The sequence below is a fragment of the Triticum aestivum genome, chromosome 1A, assembly GCF_018294505.1.
Source record: "Triticum aestivum cultivar Chinese Spring chromosome 1A, IWGSC CS RefSeq v2.1, whole genome shotgun sequence".
NCBI classification, from domain to species: Eukaryota; Viridiplantae; Streptophyta; class Magnoliopsida; order Poales; family Poaceae; genus Triticum; species Triticum aestivum.
In genome coordinates this window covers 553,268,739-553,296,224 of record NC_057794.1, presented here as the reverse complement: position 1 = coordinate 553,296,224, position 27,486 = coordinate 553,268,739, and positions in this window count along the sequence as shown.

The following is a 27,486-nucleotide window of genomic DNA, read 5'->3' as shown; positions in this document are numbered from 1 at the left end:
TTTTAAAATCCATCTGTACTCAACAGCCTCATGACCATCGAGCCGTTCTGCCAAAGTCTACACTTTGTTTTCATGGATCCTCTCTCGGATTTTATGGCCTCGAGCCATTCATCGGAATCCGGGCCCACCATCGCTTCTCCAAAGCTTGTAGGTTCATTGTTGTCTAGCAACATGACTTCCAAGACAGGATTACGTACCACTCTGAAGTAGTACGCATCCTTGTCATCCTACGAGGTTTGGGAGTGACTTGATCCGAAGTCTCATGATCACTATCATAAGCTTCCACTTCAATTGGTGTAGGTGCCACAGGAACAACTCTTTGTGCCCTACTATACACTAGTTGAAGTGACGGTTCAATAACCTCATCAAGTCTCCACCATCCTCCCACTCAATTCTTTTGAGAGAAACTTTTCCTCGAGAAAGGACCCGATTCTAGAAACAATCCCTATTGCTTTCGGATCTGAGACAGGAGGTATACCCAACTGTTTTAGGTATTCTATGAAGATGCATTCATCCGCTTTGGGTTCAAGCTTATCAGCCTGAAACTTTTCACATAAGCGTCGTAGCCCCAAACTTTTAAGAAACGACAGCTTAGGTTTCTCTAAACCATATGGTGTCGTCTCAACGGAATTGTGTGGTGCCCTATTTAAAGTGAATGCGATTGTCTCTAATGCCTAACCCATAAACTATCGTGGTAATTCGATAAGAGACATCATGGTATGCATCATATCCAATAGGGTGCAGTTATGATGTTCGGACACACCATCACACTATGGTGTTCCAGGCGGTACTAGTCGTGAAACAATTTCCACAATGTCTCAATTGTGTACCAAACTCGCAACTCAGATATTCATCTCTATGATCATATCATAGATATTTTATCCTCTTGTCACGACGATCTTCAACTTCATTCTGAAATTACTTGAACCATTCAATAATTCAGACTTGTGTTTCATCAAGTAAACATACTCAGTATCTACTCAAATCATCTGTGAAGTAAGAGCATAACGATATCCACTGCGTGCCTCAGCACTCATTGGACTGCACACATCAAAATGTGTTACTTCCAACAAGTTGCTTTCTTGTTCCATTTTACTGAAATTGAAGCTTTCAGTCATCTTGCCCATGTGGTATGATTTGCATGTCTCAAGAGATTCAAAATCAAGTGAGTCCAAACGGTCCATCTGCATGGAGTTTCTTCATGCGTATATACCAACAGACATGGTTCACATGTCTCAATCTTTCAGAAATGAGTGAGTCCAAAGATCCATCAACATGGAGCTTCTTCATGTGTTTTTTACCAATATGACTTACATGGCAGTGCCACAAGTAGGTGGTACTATCATTACTATCTTATATCTTTTGGCATGAACATGTGTATCACTATGATCGAGATTCAATAAACCATTCATTTTAGGTGCAAGACCATTGAAGGTATTATTCAAATAAACAGAGTAACTATTATTCTCCTTAAATGAATGGTCGTATGCGATAGACATAATCCAATCATGTCTATGCTCAACGCAAACACCAAATAACAATTATTTAGGTCTAACACCAATCTCGATGGTAGAGGGAGTATGCGATGCTTGATCACATCAAGCTTGGAAACACTTCCAACACATATCGTCGTCTCACCTTTAGCTAGTCTCCGTTTATTCCGTAGCTTTTACTTAGCAACCGAACTGGTATCTAATACCCTGGTGCTACTAGGAGTACTAGTAAAGTACGCATTAACATAATGTATATCCAATATACTTCTATCGACCTTGCCAGCCTTCTCATCTACCAAGTATCTAGGGTAATTCTGCTCCAGTGGCTGTTCCCCTTATTACAGAAGCACTTAGTCTCGGGCTTGGGTTCAACTTTGGGTTTCTTCACTTGAGCAGCAACTGACTTGTCGTTTCATGAAGTATCCCTTTCTTGCCCTTGCCCTTCTTGAAACTAGTGGTTTTTAACTAACCATCAACAATTGATGCTCCTAGTTGACTTCTACTTTCGTGGTGTCAAGCATCGCGAATATCTCAAGGATCATCATATCTATCCCTAATATGTTATAGTTCATCACGAAGCTCTAGCAGCTTGGTGGCAATGACTTTGGAGAAACATCACTATCTTATCTGGAAGATCAACTCCCACTCGATTCAAGTGATTGTTGTACTCAGACAATCTGAGCACAAGCTCAACGATTGAGCTTTTCTCCCTTAGTTTGCAGGCTAAGAAAATCGTCGGAGGTCTTATACCTCTTGACGTGGGCACGAGCCTGAAATCCCAATTTCAGCACTCGAAACATCTCATATGTTCTGCGACATTTCAAAAATGTCTTCGGTGCCTCAATTCTAAACCATTTCACATTACCGAACTATCATGTAGTCATCAAAACGTGTATGTCAGATGTTCGCAACATCCACAGACCACGTTCAAGGTCTAGCACACCGAGCGGTGCATTAAGGACATAAGCCTTCTAGTGTCCGCATAATTGCTACTATCAACTTTCAACTATATTTTCTCTAGGAACGTATCTAAAACAGTAGAACTAAAGCGCGAGCTACGACATAATTTGCAAAAACCTTTTGACTATGTTCAGGATAAACAAGTTCATCTTATGAACTCCCACTTAGATAGACATCCCTCTAGTCATCTAAGTGATTACATGATCCGAGTCAACTAGGCCGTGTCCGATCATCACGTGAGACGGACTAGTCATCATCGGTGAACATCTTCATGTTGATCGTATCTACCATACGACTCATGCTCGACCTTTCGGTCTCTTGTGTTTCGAGGCCATGTCTGTACATGCTAGGCTCGTCAAGTCAACCTAAGTGTTTCGCGTGTGTAAATCTGGCTTACACCCGTTGTATGTGAACGTAAGAATCTATCACACCCGATCATCACGTGGTGCTTCGAAACGACGAACTTTTGCAACGGTGCACAGTTAGGGGGAACACTTTCTTGAAATTTTAATGAGGGATCATCTTATTTACTACCGTCGTTCTAAGCAAATAAGATGTATAAACATGATAAACATCACATGCAATCAAATAGTGACATGATATGGCCATTATCATTTTGCTCCTTTTGATCTCCATCTTCGGGGCTCCATGATCATCATCGTCACCGGCATGACACCATGATCTCCATCATCATGATCTCCATCATCGTGTCTCCATGAAATTGTCTCGCCAACTATTACTTCTACTACTATGGCTAACGGTTTAGCAATGAAGTAAAGTAATTACATGGCGTTATTCAGTGACACGCAGGTCATACAATAAATAAAGACAACTCCTATGGCTCCTGCCGGTTGTCATACTCATCGACATGCAAGTCGTGATTCCTATTACAAGAACATGATCAATCTCATACATCACATATCATTCATCGCATTCTTTTTGGCCATATCACATCACATAGCATACCCTGCAAAAACAAGTTAGACGTCCTCTAATTGTTGTTGCATGTTTTACGTGGCTGCTATGGGTTTCGAGCAAGAACGCATCTTACCTAGGCAAAAGCCACAACGGTGATATGCCAATTGCTATTTACCCTTCATAAGGACCCTCTTCATCGAATCCGATCCGACTAAGGTGGGAGAGACAGACACCCGTTAGCCACCTTATGCATCAAGTGCATGTCAGTCGGTGGAACCTGTCTCACGTAAGAGTACGTGTAAGGTCGGTCCGGGCCGCTTCATCCCACAATGCCGCCGAATCAAGATAAGACTAGTAACGGCAAGCAAATTGAACAAATCATCGCCCACAACTACTTTGTGTTCTACTCGTGCATAGAATCTACGCATAGACCTAGCTCATGATGCCACTGATGGGGAACGTAGCAGAAATTCAAAATTTTCTACGCATCACCAAGATCAATCTATGGAGAAATCTAGAAACGAGGGGAAGGAGAGTGCATCTACATACCCTTGTAGATCGCTAAGCGGAAGCGTTGCAAGAACGCGGATGATGGAGTCGTACTCGTAGCGATTCAGATTGCGGTTGATACCGATCTAAGTGCCGAACGGACGGCACCTCCGCGTTCAACACACGTACAGCCCGGGGACGTCTCCTCCTTCTTGATCCAGCAAGGGGAGAGGAGAAGTTGAGGGAGAGCTCCGTCAGCACGACGGCGTGGTGGTGGTGGAGCTCGTGGTTCTCCGGCAGGGCTTCGCCAAGCACCATGGAGGAGGAGGAGAAGGTAGGAGGAGGGAGGGCTGCGCCAGGGAAGAGGTCGCGGCTGCCCTCCCACTCCTCCACTATATATAGGGGCAAGGGGAGAGGGGGAGGGGCCCTAGGGTTTCCCCTAGGGGCGGCGGCTAGGCAGATTGGATCTCCCTAGGGAAAATCCAAAGGAGACTTGCCCCCCAAGCCAAGCAGGTGGAGGCTTGCCTCCCAAGCCAGGTGGAGGCGCCCCACCTCCCCAAGTAACGTGGGAAAGGGTGTGGGGGGCGCACCAACCCTTAGTGGGCTGGTTTGCCCCTTCCCCTTTGGCCCATGAGGCCCTCCAACACTTGTCAGGGCTCCCGAAACACCTTTCGGTCATGCTGGCCATAGCCTGGTACCTCCGGAACACTTCCGGACTCCAATACCCTTCGTCCAATATATCAATCTTCACCGCCGGACCATTCCGGAGTTCCTCGTCACGTCCGGGATCTCATCCGGGACTCCGAACAACCTTTGGTAACCACTTACTATTTCCCATAACAACTCTAGTGTCACCAAACCTTAAGTGTGTAGACCCTACGGGTTCGGGAACCATGCAGACATGACCGAGACACCTCTTCGGCCAATAACCAATAGCGGGATCTGGATACCCATATTGGCTCCCACATGTTCCACGATGATCTCATCGGATGAACCACGATGTCAAGGATTCAATCAATCCCGTATTCAATTCCCTTTGTCTACCGGTATAGTACTTGCCCGAGATTCGATCGTCGGTATCTCGATACCTTGTTCAATCTCGTTACCGGCAAGTCTCTTTACTCGTTCCGTAACACATCATCCCGTGATCAACTCCTTGATCACATTGTGCACATTATGATGATGTCCTACCGAGTGGGCCCAGAGATACCTCTCCGTCACATGGAGTGACAAATCCCAGTCTCGATTCGTGCCAACCCAACAGACACTTTCGAAGATACCCGTAGTGCACCTTTATAGCCACCCAGTTACGTTGTGACGTTTGGCACACCCAAAGTATTCCTACGGTATCCGGGAGTTGCACAATCTCATGGTCTAAGGAAACGATACTTGACATTAGAAAAGCTTTAGCATACGAACTACACGATCTTGTGCTAGGCTTAGGATTGGGTCTTGTCCATCACATCATTCTCCTAATGATGTGATCCCGTTATCAACGACATCCAATGTCCATGGTTAGGAAACCGTAACCATCTATTGATCAACGAGCTAGTCAACTAGAGGCTTACTAGGGACATGGTGTTGTCTATGTATCCACACATGTATCTGAGTTTCCTATCAATACAATTCTAGCATGGATAATAAACGATTATCATGAACAAGGAAATATAATAATAACTAATTTATTATTGCCTCTAGGGCATATTTACAACAGTCTGTACATGCTAGGCTCGTCAAGTCAACCTAAGTGTATTGCATGTGTAAATCTGGCTTACACCCGTTGTATTCGAACGTTAGAATCTATCACACCCGATCATCACGTGGTGCTTCGAAACAATGAACCTTCGCAACGGTGCACAGTTAGGGGGAACACTTTCTTGAAATTATTACGAGGGATCATCTTATTTAAGCTACCGTCGTTCTAAGCAAATAAGATGTAAAACATGATAAACATCACATGCAATCAAATGGTGGCATGATATGGCCAATATCATTTGCTCCTTTTGATCTCCATCTTCGGGGCTCCATGATCATCGTTGTCACCGGCATGACACCATGATCTCCATCATCGTGTCTTCTTGAAGTTGTCTCGTCATCTATTACTTCTACTACTATGGCTAACGGTTTAGCAATAAAGTAAAGTAATTACATGATGTTATATGTTGACACACAGGTCACAAATAAATTAAGACAACTCCTATGGCTCCTGCCGGTTGTCATACTCATCGACATGCAAGTCGTGATTCCTATTACAAGAACATGATCATCTCATACATCACATATATCATTCATCACATCCTTTGGCCATATCACATCACAAAACACTTGCTGCAAAAACAAGTTAGACGTCCTCTAATTGTTGTTGCAAGTTTTTACGTGGTTGCTATAGGTTTCTAGCAAGAACGTTTCTTACCTACGCCAAAACCACAACGTGAATTGCCAATTTCTATTTACCCTTCATAAGGACCCTGTTCATCGAATCCAATCCGACTAAAGTGGGAGAGACAGACACCCGCCAGCCACCTTATGCAACTAGTGCATGTCAGTCGGTGGAACCAGTCTCACATAAGCGTACGTGTAAGGTCGGTCCGGGCCACTTCATCCCACAATGCCGCCGAATCAAGATAAGACTAGTAACGGCAAGCAAATTGACAATATCGACGCCCACAACTGCTTTGTGTTCTACTCGTGTATAGAAACTACGCATAGACCTAGCTCATGATGCCACTGTTGGGGAACGTAGCAGAATTTTAAAATTTTCTACGCATCACCAAGATCAATCTATGGAGTCATCTAGCAACGAGGGAGAGAGGAGTGCATCTACATACCCTTGTAGATCATGCGCGGAAGCGTTCAAGAGAACAGGGTTGATGGAGTCGTACTCGACGTGATCCAAATCACCGATGACCAAGTGCCGAACGGACAGCACCTCCGCGTTCAACACACGTACGGTTGGGAAGACATCTCCTCCTTCTTGATCCAGCAAGGGGGAAGGAGAGGTTGATGAAGATCCAGCAGCACGACGGCGTGGTGGTGGATGCAGCAGGATCCCGGCAGGGCTTCGCCAAGCGCAAGCGGGAAGGAGAGGTATTACGGAGGGAGAGGGAGGCGCCAAGAGCAAGGGGTGCAGCTGCCCTCCCTTCCCCCCTCTTTATATAGGGGCCTTGGGGGGCGCCGGCCCTAGGAGATGGATCTCCAAGGGGGCGGCGGCCAAGGGGTGGCTTCCCCCCCAAGCCAAGTGGGGGGCGCCCCACCCCTAGGGTTTCCCAACCCTAGGCGCAGGGGAGGCCCAAGGGGGGCGCACCATCCCACTAGGGGCTGGTTACCCACCCAACTCAGCCCATGGGGCCCTCCAGGATGGGTGGCCCCACCCGGTGGACCCCCGGGACCCTTCCGGTGGTCCCGGTACAATACCGGTGACCCCCGAAACCTTCCCGATGGCCGAAACCGGACTTCCTATATATAAATCTTTACCTCCGGACCATTCCGGAACTCCTCGTGACGTACGGGATCTCATCCGGGACTCCGAACAACTTTCGGGTTACTGCATACTAATATCTCTACAACCCTAGCGTCACCGAACCTTAAGTGTGTAGACCCTACGGGTTCGGGAGACATGCAGACATGACCGAGACGCCTCTCCGGTCAATAACCAACAACGGGATCTAGATACCCATGTTGGCTCCCACATGCTCCACGATGATCTCATCGGATGAACCACGATGTCGAGGATTCAATCAATCCGTATACAATTCCCTTTGTCAATTGGTATGTTACTTGCCCGAGACTCGATCGTCGGTATCCCAATACCTTGTTCAATCTCGTTACCGGCAAGTCACTTTACTCGTACCGTAATATATGATCCCGTGATCAACCACTTGGTCACATTGAGCTCATTATGATGATGCATTACCGAGTGGGCCCAGAGATACCGCTCCGTCATATGGAGTGACAAATCCCAGTCTCGATTCATGCCAACCCAACAGATACTTTCGGAGATACCTGTAGTGTACCTTTATAGTCACCCAGTTACGTTGTGACGTTTGGCACACCCAAAGCACTCCTATGGTATCCGGGAGTTGCACAATCTCGTGGTCTAAGGAAATGATACTTGACATTCGGAAAAGCTACAGCAAACGAACTACACGATCTTTGAGATATGCTTAGGATTGGGTCTTGTCCATCACATCATTCTCCTAATGATGTGATCCCGTTATCAATGACATCCAATGTCCATAGTCAGGAAACCATGACTATCTTTTGATCAACGAGCTAGTCAACTAGAGGCTCACTAGGGACATGTTGTGGTCTATGTATTCACACATGTATTACGATTTCCGGATAACACAATTATAGCATGAATAATAGACAATTATCATGAACAAAGAAATATAATAATAACCATTTTATTATTTCCTCTAGGGCATATTTCCAACAGGAAGCAGGTACTAGTTTGCAGGGATGCAAGTATTATTGAAATGTATTGTTTGTGCTCCTCTCTAACCCTATGGGTGGGCAGTGAAAAATCAGCCTTAAGTCTACTTAACCAGGAGGTTTTAGCTGGTATGATCTTTCTAAAGTGTTTGTCATTGCGCTCCTTCCATATACTCCAGGCCGCCAGCAAAAATAGTTCCATAAAGAGTGGCCTATTCCAGTCTTGTTTTGCTTTGGAGATGTTGTCCAGTCTTGTGCTGCCCTGAGACCAGGAGAGGCCAAGGTGAGACCAGCAATCAGAGCTGAAGTGGCACTCGAAGAAGAGATGTTCCAACGTCTCCTCAATTGGTAAACCACAAAGAATGCAGTCATGATCATCTCCAATATTGTAATGCCTTCGCTTTAGCATATTCCTGGTGTTGAGGCGGTCAGAAAGTAGCAGCCACCCGAAGACTTTTATTTTCATGGTTGACTTAGATTTCCAAATCCATCCAAAAGGTTCATGTGCTTGAATTTCTCTGAAGTAGAATGTATAGTATTGTTTTGCAGAGAAGATATTGGTGTTCCAAACGTATGTCCACTTGTCAATCTCATTGGAGAGATGAACCTCCAAAACTTTTAGCTGAAGTTGTCTAATTTCTGCATATGCTTGTGGTGAGAGTGGTAAATGAAACGCCTCTTGTAGGGTGGTGATGCCCAAGAATTGTTGGACAGACAGATCCTCATTTTTGGCATATGAGAGTGCTCGAGGATATGAGTCGGCAAGTATGTCCTTTCTCCACATGTCTTTCTAAAAGAGTACGTTTTCACCATTCCCCACAGTCACCTTAGAGATACCCCGGTAAGTTGGTATTAGCTTGATCACATCTCTCCACCAAAACGATCCACATGGGTCAGATGCATGTGGGATTTGGTCAATGTAGTAAGTGTCCCATATCAATTGCACCCACGGTGTGTCCCACTTATTGTAGAACTTGTGAAGGTATTTAAGCAGTAGGGAATCGCCTTGAACACGCAGATTTAATACGCCCAAGCCACCACTGGTCTTGGGCCGACACACCATTTCCTAGGAGGCAAGGGAGTTAATTTTGTCTCCATGGTCCGTTTTTTTAATCCACAAGCATTTCCTTCTTATTTTGTCCAGTAATTCAATGATCTTTGTCGACAGTCTTAGAGTACAGATGGCAAATATAATGAGCGATGTAATGACCGAGTTTAGAAGTGATAGTTTGCCACCATAAGAAACCATGTTGAGGGTGGCAGATAACCGTCGCTCGAGGGAGAAAACAAGGGGCATAAGCTCTTGGACAAGAGGGTTTAGTAGTGCCAAGTGGCAGTCCAAGGTAGGTGAATGGCATTTTCCCCACGACACATCCGAAGGTGTTGGCAATCTCCTCACTTTTTCTGTGCCACAATTGATTGGGATAAGAGTAGACTTGTGGAAGTTTATTCTTAGTCCAACTGAGGAGGCATAGTCGGTTAATATGGTCTTGACAATCTGAGCTTGTTGCATGCATGCTGGAATGGCCAATATAGTGTCATTGGCGTACTGGATCACATGATACTCTTTTTGGTTTGTTGAATAAAATGGTAGGCGTATAAGATTGCGCTGGAAAACATCATTGATGACTTCTTGAAGAAGATCGGCCGCAAGTACAAAAATTAGTGGAGAGAGGGGGTAGCCCTGCCGTACTCCACATTGACAAAGAAATTGCCGACCAGGTGTTCCATTTAGTAACACTGATGATTTACCTGAGGAGAATATGCATCGAACCCAGCTTATCCATTTATCATTAAACCCCATGCTTTTCATAATGTCAATCATGGCCTCATGCTCAATCGTGTCAAATGCTTTTGGAAAGTCTAGTTTTAGGAGCATAATTTCCTGCTTGGATTGTTGACATTGATATATGTATTCGTATGCCCATGCAAGGAAATCTTGAATAGTTCTCCCCTTGAGAAATCCATACTAATTACGGTGCACGATCTTGAGTATGACTTTTTGTAGTCTATTGGCCAGGATCTTCGTGATAACCTTAAGACAATAGTTCAAGAGCGTGATTGGTCTATAATCATTGATCGTTTCGGGAGAGCTGATCTTTGGGATGAGTGTGATGAACCCGTCATTAATGCTCTCAAGTGAAAGATTGCCCTCGTGAAATTGATGGCAGAGCTTGTAGAAGTCCTCCTTAATTATTGGCCAACATTTCTTGAGAAACACACCCGTGAAACCATCCGGGCCAGGTGCTCTATCCATGGGCATCTCTCTAATTACGTTGTCAATCTCGATGTTTGAAAAGGGGACAGTGAGAACATCCAAGTCATGGCACTTCTTGATGATTCTGTGTAGATCAAATTTCATGTCATGTCCAGATGAAGAACCCATTCTTTCTTTGAAAGTTTGGAAGATGATTGATTCTTTCCCTGTGTGATCTTCAACAGCAATCCCATCAGTAGAGTTAGGGATGCAATATTGTTCTTTCTGTACCTTTCTGAAGCCATTGCCTGGAAAAAATTTGATGGTTTGTCCCCAAATTTAACCCACCGTATGGTGCACCGTTTTTTCCAATAGAGTTGCTGATATTTGAGCAACCAGAGAATATGGTTTTTGAGTATTTTTCTGAAGTTATTCTCCGGGACAGTTAATGAACGTTTATTTTCCAATTCATCGATCTCGCAAAGAGCTTTATTAGAATTCTCAATTTCCATAGAGAGTTTGGAAATTCCTTTGCTCCATTATTTAAGATCTCTGCATAGAGTTTTAAGTTTACAGCAAAGATTTGTGGCAGGATTTGTGGACGTGACATTTTTGGCCCAAGACTTTGCAACCACATCCATAAAACCAGGGTGTTGGACCCAATATGTTTCAAAGCGAAATAGTTTGGATCTAGGGATGGCAGTTTCAATATTAACCACACAAGGTATATGATCAGAAATAGGTTTACCTAGTGGTTTTACCATGGTTTTAGGGTAAGATGTAGTCCAGTTTGTGCTTGTGAAGAACCAATCGAGTTGTTCAAGAAGAGGATCTTGTTGCATGTTGCTCCAGGTGAACATGCGGCCTTTTATTGGACGTTCAATTAGGCATGTTTGTTGAGACCGATGAATTGTGGGTTTATGATCAAGTCTATCTATGAACAATATTTGAATCTTCTCTAAATTCTTTTATGTATGATTGGTTATCTTTGCAAGTCTCTTCGAATTATCAGTTTGGTTTGGCCTACTAGATTGATCTTTCTTGCAATGGGAGAAGTGCTTAGCTTTGGGTTCAGTCTTGCGGTGTCCTTTCCCAGTGACAGTAGGGGCAGCAAGGCACGTATTGTATTGTTGCCATCGAGGATAACAAGATGGGGTTTTCATCATATTGCATGAGTTTATCCCTCTACATCATGTCATCTTGCTTAAGGTGTTACTATGTTTTCATTAACTTAATACTCTAGATGCATGCTAGATAGCGGTCGATGAGTGGAGTAATAGTAGTAGATGCATGCAGGAGTCGGTCTACTTGTCTCGGACGTGATGCCTATATACATGATCATACCTAGATATTCTCATAACTATGCTCAATTCTGTCAATTGCTCAACAGTAATTTGTTCACCCACCGTAGAATACTTATGCTCTCGAGAGAAGCCACTAGTGAAACCTATGGCCCCCGGGTCTATCTTCATCATATTAATCTACCAATACTTAGTTGTTTCCTTTTGCTTTTACTTTGCTTTTATTTTACTTTGCATCTTTATCATAAAAATACCAAAAATATTATCTTATCATATCTATCGAATCTCACTCTCGTAAGTGGCCGAGTAGGGATTAACAACCCCTATTTGCGTTGGTTGCGAGGATTTATTTGTTTTGTGCAGGTACGAGGGACTCGCGCGTAGCCTCCTACTGGATTGATACCTTGGTTCTCAAAAACTGAGGGGAATACTTACGCTACTTTGCTGCATCATCCCTTCCTCTTCGGGGAAAACCAACGCAGTGCTCAAGAGGTAGCAGAGATCAAACACATAGCTACTTGTACATACCCTCAGCCCCGAGGGAGAACTAATCCCTCCTCGTCATGGAAAGCACCGGGGTGATGAAGATAGCCACCGGAGAGGGATTCCCCCTCCGGCAGGGTGCCGGAACGGGTCTAGATTGGTTTTCAGTGGCTATGGAGGCTTCTGGCAGCGGAACTCCCGGTCTATTCTGCTCCTCGAAGTTTTTAGGGTATATGGGTATATATGGGAGGAAGAAGTACGTCGGTGGACCTCCGGGCTGTCCACGAGGTAGGGGGTGTGCCCAGGGGGTAGGCGTGCCCCCCACCTTCGTGGGCAGCCCGGGACTCTCCTGGTGCAACTCCGGTACTCCCTGGGCTTCTTCTGGTCCAAAAATAAGTTCCGTGAAGTTTCAGGTCAATTAGACTCCGTTTGATTTTCCTTTTCTGCGATACTCTAAAACAAGGAAAAAACAGAAACTAGCACTGGGCTCTGGGTTAATAGGTTAGTCCCAAAAATAATATAAAAGTGTCTAATAAAGCACACAAACATCCAAAATAGATAATATAATAGTATGAATACTTCATAAATTATAGATACATTGGAGACGTATTAGCATCCCCAAGCTTAATTCCTGCTCGTCCTCGAGTAGGTAAATGATAAAATAAATAATTTATGAAGTGTGAATGCTAGCAGGTGCACAAGTTTGATCAATGATAATTTCAGTCACCTTTTCTAGCATCATTATATATCATAACAATAGCTCATCTCATAAAGCTTCTCATGATCAAGTAACAAGCTATTCACATGTTAAAGTATAGATCATAAAGTTTCTTGAAAACTAACAAACCATGTTATCAGTCATCAAACAATTACAATTCATCTTATTTTCAGGAAGAGTATATGTCAGAGCTTTGATTTAGCATACCCCACATACTCAAATATCATGTAGTCTTTCACAATTGCTAACACTCACGCGATATTTATGGGTTCAAAGTTTTAATCAGACACAGAGAAAGATAGGGGCTTATAGATTCGCCTCCCAACCTTTTACCTCAAGGGTAATGTCAACAATAATAGTTCATGATGCCTTACATCCAATTGGATATATATATATATATATATATATATATATATCAGAATCTTTCCAACACAATGTGCTTGCCAAAGGATAAAATGTAAAAAGGATAGGTGAAGATCACCATGACTCTTGCATAAGGGTAGAAGATAAAAGTAAAGATAGGCCCTTCACAGAGGGAAGCAGAGGTTGTCATGTGCTTTTATAGTTGGATGCATAAATCTTAATGCAAAATAAAGGTCACTTTATTGTCCCCTGTGATAGGGACCTTTATTATGCAGTCCGTCGCTTTTATTGCTTCCATATCAAAAGATCGTATAAAGCTTATTTTCTCCACACTAAAAGATCATACATATTTACAGAGCAATTTTTATTGCATGCACCGATGAAAATTTACTTGAAGGATCTTACTCAGTCCATAGGTAGGTATGGTGGACTCTCATGGCAATACTGGTTTAAGGGATGTTTGGAAGCACAAGTAGTATCTCTACTTGGTGCGAACAATTTGGTTAGCATGAGGGGGAAAGGCAAGCTCAACATGTTGGATGATCCATGACAATATACTTTATTTTAGATATAAGAAAACATAACCCATTACGTTGTCTTCCTTGTCCAACCTCAACCTTTTAGCATGTCATATTTTAATGAGTGCTCACTGTCGTGGATCTAAGACTGACAGTAGAATGGGGGGTAGGTATGAGGAGGCAAGATCCTAGCTATGGAGTAGTTGTACACACGAGTTTTATGAGTTCAGACCCTTCTCGGAGGAAGTAACAGCCCTACGTCTCGGTGCCCTGAGGCGGTCGACTGGATTATATGTGTGTGTGTGAGTTTACAAAAGTGCGAACCGTTGTCCCAGAGGAGGGGGGTAGCTTATATAGAGTGCGCCAGGACCCCAGCTCCCCTCCGTTACACAGGTGTGACGCCCGGGTAATTAAGCTACAGTGATCCTCTGCTAATGATGCCACGTGACCTCGTTTATAGTTGCTAATCTCCAGTTAGTTCGAAACCGATTCAAATTCAAATTCAAAATTAGGCAAACAATAAAAGTTTTCAAATAATAAAACTAAAATGTTCTGGTTGTGCCAAATAATGCGTAGGTAATTATGGTGGAGAAACCACACTTGTATAAAATATGTAAATACTCAAAATGAATAAAATAGTAGCAAAAACAATTAGTTAAATGATTATAAAATAATAAACAATTACAAATGATTTTATATTAGGTGCCAAGTTGATTGCGGTAGCGGCATAAGTATTAAAAATATTTTAGGTGCAACTTGGGTTATTCATAAACACCGAAATTTAATAAAACAGAAAAGAAGAAAAGAAATAAAATAGAAAAAAACTAACAGAAAACTAAACTAAAACAAAAGAGACCCCCCCCCCACTGGACCCCTTGGCCCAACTGGGCCATGGCCCAGCCGGCCGCCCCCTGGCCTATAGGCCACCCCACACCCCAGAAACCCTAATCCCCATCCCCACTCGCTCCCCCCCCACTCCCCTCCCCACGACGCGCCCCCTCCCCCAGATCCAGATCAGATCGGGGCTCGTGGCGCCAACCGCCGCCTCGCGACCGAACATCGCCGCCGCCGAAGCTCCTCCCCGGAGCGCTCCCTCGTCGGTCTACCGCGTCTACGTCGACGCCATCGTCTCCGACCACCACCCCGACCCCCGTTGCCACGAACCCTGCTCCCCGCCGTGAGACCCCCTCCTCTCCTTGCTACCCCGCTCGGCGCGCCTCTCTCCGTCGCCACGCGCACGTCTGCCCGAGCCCTGCCTATGGTCGCCCCGCGCTGGTCGTGCCCAGCTCGCGCGCGCCCGCCCCCGCGGCCACTCGCGTCGCCCGGTGCTCGTGCTTGCGGTGAGCACGCGCACACCCGTCGCCGCCCGCACACGCGCTCGCCTTTCCCCTGGCCGCGGCCCGCGCGCCTAAACTCGCCCGTCACGCCCCTGCATCGCCTCTCCGGGCCGAGGCCGCCCCCGTCCTGCTTCGTCCGGTCACGCGCCACCGCAACCCGCTTCTCTCAACGCCGCCACCATCCCCTGCAGCCACTGCCACGCTGCTACTTCTGACCACCGGCGCGCCCGCGCTCCCCGCTCGCGCTAGCTCCCGCCCCGCCTCCGTCGCTGCTGCTGCCTCCGCGCACGCACGCTCCCCTTCCTCTCCCCCTGCTCCGGTCCGGGCTCGCGCCGACCACCCCTCCCCGCGGGCAAGTCCGGCGCCCTGTCGGCCGTCGCTGGTGCGCCCGGGCTCGCCCTGTTGGGCGCTTGGCGCTAGCGCCCGTAACCCGCCCGCGGCACCCTGTGCCTGCTAAGGCCAGGGGCCAATGACAGGTGGGGCCCATGGCCCAGAACGTTTAATTTAATAAAAAAATTAATTTAAAAATAATTAAAAAGTAATGATTAAATAAATAAAATAATTAATTAACTTAATTAGTTAACTTAATTAATTCTGTTAACTAACTAATAAACCTAATTAACCTGCAAATTAATCTAACTAAACAATTAGTTAGTTAGACAATGACAGTGGGACCCATGCGTCAGATTGACCAAGTCAACTGACTGTTGACTGCTGACATCACCCTGATGTCATGCTGACATCATAATGGCATTTCCTAATTAAATTAATTCTGATAATTCTAAAATTAAATTAAAACTTTGAAAAATAATATAAAATAAACCGTAGCTCGGATGAAAAAACTTTTTACATGAAAGTTGCTCAGAACGACGAGACGAATTCGAATACGCAGCCCGTTCATCCGCCACGCATCCCTAGCATAGCGAAGATGCAACTTTCCCCCTCTGGTTCGTCTGTCCGAAAACGCGAAACACCGGGGATACTTTCCCGGATGTTATCCCCCTTCATCGGTATCACCTAATACCGCGTTAGGGCACCCCTAGCACCGTTACTTGTCTTGTCATGCATCGTTATGCATCTGTTTGCATTATATTCATTGTTTCTTCCCCCCCTCTTCTTCCGCTAGACACCGAGACCGACGCTGCTGCTGCCTAGTTCGACTACGGTGTTGACGACCCCTCCTACTTGCCAGAGCAACCAGGCAAGCCCCTCCTTTGATCACCAGATATCGCCTACTCTTCTCTATATTGCTTGCATTAAAGTAGTGTAGCATGTTACTGCTTTCTGTTAATCCTATTCTGATGCATAGCTTGTCATTGTTGCTACAGTTGTTACCCTTACCTGCTATCCTACTGCTTAGTATAGGATGCTAGTATTTCCATCTGTGGCCCTACATTCTTGTCCGTCTGCCATGCTATATTATCGGGACGTGATCACTCGGGAGGTGATCACGGGTATATACTATATACTTTATACAAGATACATGTGGTGACTAAAGACGGGTCGGCTTGAGGAGCACCCGCGAGTGGATCTTTGAGGCAGAGCGACAGGGCAGGTTCAGACCACCTAGGAGAGAGGTGGGCCTGGCCCTGGTCAGCGTCCGTGGTTATTTCAGAATAACACGTTAACGAGATCTTGGTATTGGATCTGAGTCTGGCTACTGGCCTATACGCACTAACCATCTACGCGGGGACAGTTATGGGCACTCGACGTCGTGGTATCAGCCAAGCCTTCGTGACGTCAGCGACTGAGCGGCGCGCGCCGGATTGGACTGGAACGCCACTAGGCTAGGTCTGCTTCCGGCCGCGTTTGCAACGTGCAGGTGTGCAAAGGGCGATGGGCCCAGACCCCTGCGCCATAGGATTTAGACCGGTGTGCTGACCTCTTTGTTGTGCCTAGGTAGGGCTGCGACGTGTTGATCTTCCAAGGCCGGGCATGACCCAGGAAAGTGTGTCCGGCCAAATGGGATCGAGCGTGTTGGGTTATGTGGTGCACCCCTGCAGGGAAGTTAATCTATTCGAATAGCCGTGATCTTCGGTAACAGGACGACTTGGAGTTGTACCTTGACCTTATGACAACTAGAACCGGATACTTAATAAAACACACCCTTCCAAGTGCCAGATACAACCGGTGATCGCTCTCTCATAGGGCGACGAGGGGAGGATCATCGGTTAGGGTTATGCTATGCGATGCTACTTGGAGGACTTCAGTCTACTCTCTTCTACATGCTGCAAGATGGAGGTGGCCAGAAGCGTAGTCTTCGACAGGATTAGCTATCCCCCCTCTTATTCTGGCTTTCTGCAGTTCAGTCCACTGATATGGCCCTTTACACATTTACCCATGCATATGTAGTGTAGCTCCTTGCTTGCGAGTACTTTGGATGAGTACTCACGGTTGCTTTCTCCCTCTTTTCCCCCTATCCCTTCTACCTGGTTGTCGCAACCAGATGTTGGAGCCCAGGAGCCAGACGCCACCTTCGACAACAACTCCTACTACACCGGAGGTGCCTACTACGTGATGCCCGCTGACGACGACCAGGAGTAGTTAGGAGGATCCCAGGCAGGAGGCCTGCGCCTCTTTCGATCTGTATCCCAGTTTGTGCTAGCCTTCTTAAGGCAAACTTGTTTAACTTATGTCTGTACTCAGATATTGTTGCTTCCGCTGACTCGTCTATGATCGAGCTCTTGTATTCGAGCCCTCGAGGCCCCTGGCTTGTAATATGATGCTTGTATGATTTTTTTGTTGTAGAGTTGTGTTGTGATATCTACCCGTGAGTCCTTGATCTTGATCATACACATTTGCATGCATGATTAGTGTACGGTCAAATCGGGGGCGTCACAAGTTGGTATCAGAGCCGACTGCCTGTAGGAATCCCCCTTCCACACTCCTTGGCCAAAGTTGAGTCTAGACATTACAAAATCTTTTACTAACATGGTTGTGTGCCTTACGGGCCCACATCGCCATCTGGGTGGTATTAGGCTCTTTTACTCCTCGATCCTTACTCTGGGACACTGAACTCTCTCCTACTCGGGTTAAACGATTTTACTAACTCCAACACTAGGATCCCGTGACCACGTTCACCCCAAAGTTGGATAAGCCCTAGTTATTCTTTAGAGTAGTGTTTGAACATTATCCACATTGTCATTTGACTCCTGTGAAAACATCTTTGTTTCCAGATGGAACCCACGAGGCAGGTCATGCGCCACACGACGGCCATTGGTGCCTCAGGATCACCTGCTGTGTTGGTTGAGATGATGACCTATCTGGGTTATCGCTGGCACCCTGAGTACACCGTTTATGAGGAGTATCAGGACTTCAACCAGGAGCAGTACCGTGCCATCGTCCACCTCTACTCTCGGGAGTATGACTCCACTACTGTGCTGCACACTGCTCATGGTGTTGGAGTGACTATCGATATGGTGGTCCACGATGCTGCTTATGCTGCTCTGACACGTCTTCGTGGAGAGTATCAGGAGTTGGATACCTCCCCCTTCAGGCACATTGCTATCGCGTCCGATGTTGGGGCGGAGGGATACTACACTGCTGCCTACTCCACTGTCACCCGAGAGCCCTTCTACCATCAGAACCTGGTTCTGCATGCTGATGGGCTGGATAGAGCTAACCGAGCTCTTCGCCATGAGTTGTACACCACCCGTCAGCACCTGTATCGTGCTCTGACGCTGTTGCACCCCTCTGTCCGCTCTGGTGATCTATCGCGTTCTGCGATCTACCCTGCCCGGACTGTGATGCCCCAGGGCGTCGGCTGGCCAGATGTGGGAGGCTACTCTCCTGCATTGGGCCCTCTCCTGCCACCTGCGCATCGGGTTCCGCACCAGAGTATCCGCGGACCCCAGGCTACTCACGTGGAGGTCTTCCCTTCGCGTCACTACCAGCTGTCGGGCTACACCTACCTCCGCAGTACCGCATGGGACTGACGTAGACTTGCTTATTAGGGTTAGATGCATTCGCCGCGAGCCTGTGTGCCGCCTATGATGTCTTAGCCTATGTACTGAACGTTGTGTAACGAACTCTATGCATGATCTCTTTTGTAAGATATGCCACTACTATGTAGTATCTATCGTGCTGCTTTCGTTGTGCATGTTTCATCATGAATGATTCTTGTTTTTGCAAATTTCTCAATGCTGAACTATCTCTGTTAAATATTAGCAGGATGGTTAGACCAGGTGGTCGTGGTCGTGGTGGCAACGCCCCACCACCGCCTGAGTACATGGCTGGGATGATGCAACAGTTTGAGCTGAATCGTCAGTTCATGGAGAATATTATGGCTCAGTTTCCTCGCCCCAATATGAACCAGCAGTCAACCCAAGTGACTCTACAAGATTTCATGCGCCTCAACCCAACCGTGTACCGCAGCTCAACTCAGCCTCTGGATGCTGACGAGTGGCTCCGTGACATCACCTATGAGATGGAGTCTGCTGATGTAGCCCCTGCCAGCTATGTCACCTTTGCTTCCTTCTTCCTGAAAGGACCCGCGGCTCAATGGTGGGACAGCCACAGGCGTACTCTGCCAGCTGGAACAATCATCACCTGGCCAGACTTCCAAGCTGCCTTCCGTGCTCGCTTCATTCCTCAGGGAGTCATGGACCGGAAGAAGCGTGAGTTCCGCAATCTCACCCAAGGCAACAAAACTATGGAAGCTTACCAGCGGGAGTTTCTTGACTTGTCCCGCTATGCTGAAGAAGACATCGCAACTGATGCACGCAGACAGGAGAAGTTCCATGATGGCCTTCAAGCTGACATCAAGCTCGCACTTCTAGTGCATGACTTTGCTGATTTCGCCACTCTAGTGAACAAAGCCATCAATGTCGAAACTGGTCTGCAGGAATACCAGAGCTCTCACAGGCGCAACCGTGACACGGGCTCTTCTTCGGGCCCGTCCTCGCAGAAGCGCAAGATATGGATTCCCAACAGCATGTACCAGCCGCATGCACCCACCCCAAGGCAGACCTATGTTGCACCTCGTCTGCCTGCTCCTCCAACTAGGAAGCCAAGACTTCCAGCTCCACCACCACAAGCTCCTGTTCCCACTCCCAATAATGGATTGTGCTTCAGGTGTGGGCAACCAGGGCACCATGCTAGGGAATGCAACCAGAACCAGAATCAACTGGCCCTTCCAGCAATGGGCCGTGGAAGCAACCAGCCCCGCAACAACAGTACCAAGTCTTATGGTCGTGTTCATGCCAACCACATTGATCTCAATGAAGTTCTAGACCAGCCTGCTACCGTGATGGGTACACTCCTCGTAAATTCCATACCAGCATCTGTTTTATTTGATACAGGAGCATCACATTCATTCTTATCAGCTGAGTTTGCATTCATGCATGGCATTAAATACGAAGAGATGAACACTGCGATTGTGGTACACACTCCTGCGGGCCAGTGTCAAACCTCTATGGTTAGTCACAACGTTCCCGTTGAAATTGAAGGACTGGAATTCCTTGCCTCCCCCATCGTACTAAAGTCCTGTAGCATTGACCTTATTCTGGGAATGGATTGGTTGAAAGCGCATACTGCTTCTATAGTTTGCGCCACTAAGGTCGTCCATTTGCTACACCCTTCTGATGAAATAATTGCTTACCAAGCTCATCTAGTTCAGAACACCGAGGCACGTCTTTATGCCTTGAATGCATTGAACGCTGCACCACTCGAGGGCGTCGAAAACATTCCCGTCGTTCGTGAATTCCAAGATGTCTTCCCAGAAGAACTTCCGGGGATTCCCCTGCTAGAGCTGTCGAATTCATCATCGACTTGAAACCCGGCACTACCCCTATAGCTAAACGACCCTACAAGATGCCGCCGCATGAACTCATTGAGCTTAAGGAGGAAATCGACAAATCTCTTGTCAAAGGTTTCATTCGCCCAAGTTGCTCTCCTTGGGGAGCACCTTCTCTCTTTGTTAAGAAGAAGGATGGGACAAACCGATTAGTCCAAGACTACCGTCCTATAAACCAAGCTACCATTCAGAATAAATATCCTCTTCCTCGAATCAATGATCTTTATGATCAACTGGCTGGCTCATCAGTGTTCTCCAAACTCGACTTGAGGTTGGGTTACCACCAGATCTGTGTTCGTGAAGAGGACATCCCAAAAACCGCCTTCGTGACTCAGTATGGATCATACGAGTACACCGTCATGTCATTCGGCTTAACGAATGCTCCAGCCACCTTCTCTTGTCTGATGAATTATATATTCATGGATTACCTCGACAAGTTCGTCGTGGTTTATTTGGACGATATCCTTGTATTTTCCAAGAACAAGGAAGAACATGTTGAACATCTACGTCTTGTGCTGGAAAAGCTTCGAGAGCATCAGCTGTATGCTAAGTATTCCAAGTGTGAATTCTGGCTCCCCGAAGTAACCTATCTTGGGCATGTCATCTCCAAGGATGGTATTGCCGTCAACCCTGAACGAGTTCAGGCTATTCTCGATTGGACTCCTCCAAAGAATGTGAAGCAAGTCCGAAGTTTCCTCGGTCTCGCCAGCTATTGCCGGCGATTCGTCGAGAACTTCTCCAAGATTGCCAGGCCCCTGACTAATCTGTTACATAAGGGTGTCAAGTTTGACTGGACAGGCAAGTGTCAGGAAAGTTTTCAGGCGCTCAAAGACAAGTTGACTTCTGCCCCCGTGCTTGCACCACCTGATACTAAGAAGGACTTCATCATTTACGGCGACGCTTCCCATCAAGGATTAGGCTGTGTCCTGATGCAGGAGCGCAGAGTGACTGCTTATGCCTCTCGTCAACTGTGCCCTCACGAAGAGAACTACCCAGTTCACGACCTCAAGCTTGCTGCTGTCATTCATGCAATGAAGTAGTGGCGACATTGCCTTCTCGGTAATCGTTGCGAGATCTTCACCGACCATCAAAGTCTGAAGTATCTGTTTACTCAGCCAGATTTGAACCTACGTCAGCAAAGATGGATGGAGACTGTTGCAGACTTTGACGTGGGTATATCCTATACCCCCGGCAAGGCTAATGTAATGGCTGATGCCTTGAGCCGCAAGTCTTACTGTAACCACCTCCAGGTTCACAAAGTTCAGCCCTCGCTTGTCGAAGAATTTAGAAAGCTGAACCTCCATATTGTTCCTCCTGGAGCACTCGCTCCCCCTCCCCCGGAGTTCCGCAAGATGAATCTTCTTGTTGTTACTAAGGGTTCTCTAAATACCCTGGCTGTCGTACCAGATCTCGTAGCTGGTATAAAGACTATTCAAGGTTATGACTCTGAAGTCCATAAGATTAAACGCCATCTAGCAGAAGGAAAGCCCTCATTCTTCACTATCGCCGACGATGGCGCCTTGTATTTCAAAGGCCGCCTAGTGGTACCATGTTCGAAGAAAAACCTGGATAAGACTAAAAGGGTTATGCAAGAAGCACATGATACGCCTGTCCATCCATCCTGGTAGTACAAAGATGTACCAGGATATTCATCAAAGATTCTGGTGGTCTAATATGAAGCAGGACATTGCTCGTTATGTTGCAGAGTGTGACGTTTGTCGCCGAATCAAACCAGAGCATCAAAGGCCTGCTGGAACTCTGCAACCTATCTCTATTCCTGAATGGAAATGGGACCATGTTGAAATGGACTTCGTCACTGGATTTCCCAAATCGCAGAAAGGTAATGATGCTATTCTTGTCGTCATTGACCGGCTTTCCAAAGTTGCCCATTTTCTGGCGGTCAAAGAGACAATCACTGCTAGTCAGCTTGCTACTCTCTACATGGCCAGAATTGTTTCACTTCACGGTATTCCACTGGTTATCAGTTCAGACCGTGGCAGCTTATTCACTTCAAGGTTTTGGGCGAGTTTCCAAGAAGCTATGGGAACTCATCTGTCGTTCAGTACTGCGTTTCATCCTCAGTCACAAGGACAGGTTGAACATGTCAACCAAGTTCTCGAAGACATGCTTCGAGCTTGTGTAATCTCATTCGGCAAGAAATGGGAGGAATCTCTTCCATATGCCGAGTTCTCTTATAATAATAGCTATCAAGCTAGTCTAAAGATGTCCCCCTTCGAAGTGCTATATGGACGAAAGTGTCGAACCCCTCTGAACTGGTCAGAAACTGGGGAACGTCCACTCTTCGGTCCGAATATTATCCAACAGGCCAAAGAACAAGTTCGCATTATTCGCGAGAATCTCAAGACTGCTCAGTCACGTCAGAAAAGTCAGTATGACCGTCATCACCAAGACATGGTCTATCAACCTGGCGAAAAGGCTTATCTTCGAGTTACACCAATGAAGGGTGCACACTGCTTCGGGATCAAAGGAAAGTTAGCTCCCCGCTATATTGGTCCTTTCACTATTCTCGAAAGGCGTGGAAAAGTGGCATATCAACTGGAGCTTCCGTCAAACCTTTCTCAGGTTCACGATGTGCTCCACGTGTCACAAATTCGATGCTGCTTCAAGGACCCAATCCGAGCAGTGGACCATGAAGTGCTCGAATTGCAACAGGACCTCTCCTATAAAGAGCATCCGGTCCGCATTCTTGACCAAGCTGAACGCCGCACCCGTCAGAAGGCGATCAAGTTCCTCAAGGTCCAGTGGTCGAATCACTCTGAAGACGAAGCCACCTAGGAACGCGAGGATCGTCTTCGCGATAAATACCCTGCACTGTTTCCTTCTACGTCCTAAATCTCGGGACGAGATTTCTTGTAGTAGAGGAGAATTGTGACGCCCGGGTAATTAAGCTACAGTGATCCTCTGCTAATGATGCCACGTGACCTCGTTTATAGTTGCTAATCTCCAGTTAGTTCGAAACCGATTCAAATTCAAATTCAAAATTAGGCAAACAATAAAAGTTTTCAAATAATAAAACTAAAATGTTCTGGTTGTGCCAAATAATGCGTAGGTAATTATGGTGGAGAAACCACACTTGTATAAAATATGTAAATACTCAAAATGAATAAAATAGTAGCAAAAACAATTAGTTAAATGATTACAAAATAATAAACAATTACAAATGATTTTATATTAGGTGCCAAGTTGATTGCGGTAGCGGCATAAGTATTAAAAATATTTTAGGTGCAACTTGGGTTTTTCATAAACACCGAAATTTAATAAAATAGAAAAGAAGAAAAGAAATAAAATAGAAAAAAACAAACTAACACAAAACTAAACTAAAACAAAAGAGACCCCCCCCCCACTGGACCCCTTGGCCCAACTGGGCCATGGCCCAGCCGGCCGCCCCCTGGCCTATAGGCCACCCCACACCCCAGAAACCCTAATCCCCATCCCCACTCGCTCCCCCCCCCACTCCCCTCCCCACGACGCGCCCCCTCCCCCCGATCCAGATCGGGTCGGGGCTCGCGGCGCCAACTGCCGCCTCGCGACCGAACGTCGCCGCCGCCGAAGCTCCTCCCTGGAGCGCTCCCTCGTCGGTCTGCCTCGTCTACGTCGACGCCATCGTCTCCGACCACCACCCCGACCCCCGTTGCCACGAACCCTGCTCCCCGCCGTGAGACCCCCTCCTCTCCTTGCTACCCCACTCGGCGCGCCTCTCTCCGTCACCACGCGCACGTCTGCCCAAGCCCTGCCTGCGGTCGCCCCGCGCTGGTCGTGCCCAGCTCGCGCGCGCCCGCCCCCGCGGCCACTCGCGCCGCCCGGTGCTTGTGCTTGCGGTGAGCACGCGCACACCCGTCGCCGCCTGCACACGCGCTCGCCTTTCCCCTGGCCGCGGCCCGCGCGCCTAAACTCGCCCGTCGCGCCCCTGTATCCTCTCCGGGCCGAGGCCGCCCCCGTCCTGCTCCGTCCGGTCGCGCGCCACCGCAACCCGCTTCTCTCAACGCCGCCACCGCCCCCTGCAGCCACTGCCACGCTGCTACTTCTGACCACCGGCGCGCCCGCGCTCCCCGCTCGCGCTAGCTCCCGCCCCGCCTCCGTCGCTGCTGCTGCCTCCGCGCACGCACGCTCCCCTTCCTCTCCCCCTGCTCCGGTCCGGGCTCGCGCCGACCATCCCTCCCCGCGGGCAAGTCCGGCGCCCTGTCGGCCGTCGCTGGTGCGCCCGGGCTCGCCCCGTTGGGCGCTTGGTGCTAGCGCCCGTAACCCGCCCGCGGCACCCTGTGCCTGCTAAGGCCCGGGGCCAATGACATGTGGGGCCCATGGCCCAGAACGTTTAATTTAATAAAAAAAATTAAATTAAAAATAATTAAAAAATAATGATTAAATAAATAAAATAATTAATTAATTAATTAACTTAATTAGTTAGCATAATTAATTCTGTTAACTAACTAATAAACCTAATTAACCTGCAAATTAATCTAACTAAACAGTTAGTTAGTTAGACAATGACAGTGGGACCCATGCGTCAGATTGACCAAGTCAACTGACTGTTGACTGCTGACATCACCCTGATGTCATGCTGACATCATAATGGCATTTCCTAATTAAATTAATTCTGATAATTCTAAAATTAAATTAAAACTTTGAAAAATAATATAAAATAAACCGTAGCTCGGATGAAAAAACTTTGTACATGAAAGTTGCTCAGAACGACGAGACGAATTCGAATATGCAGCCCGTTCATCCACCACGCATCCCTAGCATAGCGAACATGCAACTTTCCCCCTCCGGTTCGTCTGTCCGAAAAACGCGAAACACCGGGGATACTTTCCCGGATGTTATCCCCCTTCACCGGTATCACCTAATACCGCGTTAGGGCACCCCTAGCACCGTTACTTGTCTTGTCATGCATTGTTATGCATCTGTTTGCATTATATTCATTGTTTCTTCCCCCCCTCTTCTTCCGCTAGACACCGAGACCGACGCTGCTGCTGCCCAGTTCGACTACGGTGTTGACGACCCCTCCTACTTGCCAGAGCAACCAGGCAAGCCCCTCCTTTGATCACCAGATATCGCCTACTCTTCTCTATACTGCTTGCATTAGAGTAGTGTAGCATGTTACTGCTTTCTGTTAATCCTATTCTGATGCATAGCATGTCATTGTTGCTACAGTTGTTACCCTTACCTGCTATCCTACTGCTTAGTATATGATGCTAGTATTTCCATCTGTGGCCCTACATTCTTGTCCGTCTGCCATGCTATATTATCGGGCCGTGATCACTCGGGAGGTGATCACGGGTATATACTATATACTTTATACAAGATACATGTGGTGACTAAAGACGGGTCGGCTTGAGGAGCACCCGCGAGTGGATCTTTGAGGCGGAGCGACAGGGCAGGTTCAGACCACCTAGGAGAGAGGTGGGCCTGGCCCTGGTCGGCGTCCGTGGTTATTTCAGAATAACACGTTAACGAGATCTTGGTATTGGATCTGAGTCTGGCTACTGGCCTATACGCATTAACCATCTACGCGGGGACAGTTATGGGCACTCGACGTCGTGGTATCAGCCGAAGCCTTCGTGACGTCAGCGACTGAGCGGCGCGCGCCGGATTGGACTGGAACGCCACTAGGCTAGGTCTGCTTCCGGCCGCGTTCGTAACGTGTAGGTGTGCAAAGGGTGATGGGACCAGACCCCTGCGCCATAGGATTTAGACCGGCGTGCTGACCTCTCTGTTGTGCCTAGGTAGGGTTGCGATGTGTTGATCTTCCGAGGCCGGGCATGACCCAGGAAAGTGTGTCCGGCCAAATGGGATCGAGCGTGTTGGGTTATGTGGTGCACCCCTGCAGGGAAGTTAATCTATTCGAATAGCCGTGATCTTCGGTAACAGGACGACTTGGAGTTGTACCTTGACCTTATGACAACTAGAACCGGATACTTAATAAAACACACCCTTCCAAGTGCCAGATACAACCGGTGATCGCTCTCTCACAGGGCGACGAGGGGAGGATCATCGGTTAGGGTTATGCTATGCAATGCTACTTGGAGGACTTCAGTCTACTCTCTTCTACATGCTGCAAGATGGAGGTGGCCAGAAGCGTAGTCTTCGACAGGATTAGCTATCCCCCCTCTTATTTTGGCTTTCTGCAGTTCAATCCACTGATATGGCCCTTTACACATTTACCCATGCATATGTAGTGTAGCTCCTTGCTTGCGAGTACTTTGGATGAGTACTCATGGTTGCTTTCTCCCTCTTTTCCCCCTATCCCTTCTACCTGGTTGTCGCAACCAGATGTTGGAGCCCAGGAGCCAGACGCCACCTTCGACAATGACTCCTACTACACCAGAGGTGCCTACTACGTGATGCCCGCTGACGACGACCAGGAGTAGGTAGGAGGATCCCAGGCAGGAGGCCTGCGCCTCTTTCGATCTGTATCCCAGTTTGTGCTAGCCTTCTTAAGGCAAACTTGTTTAACTTATGT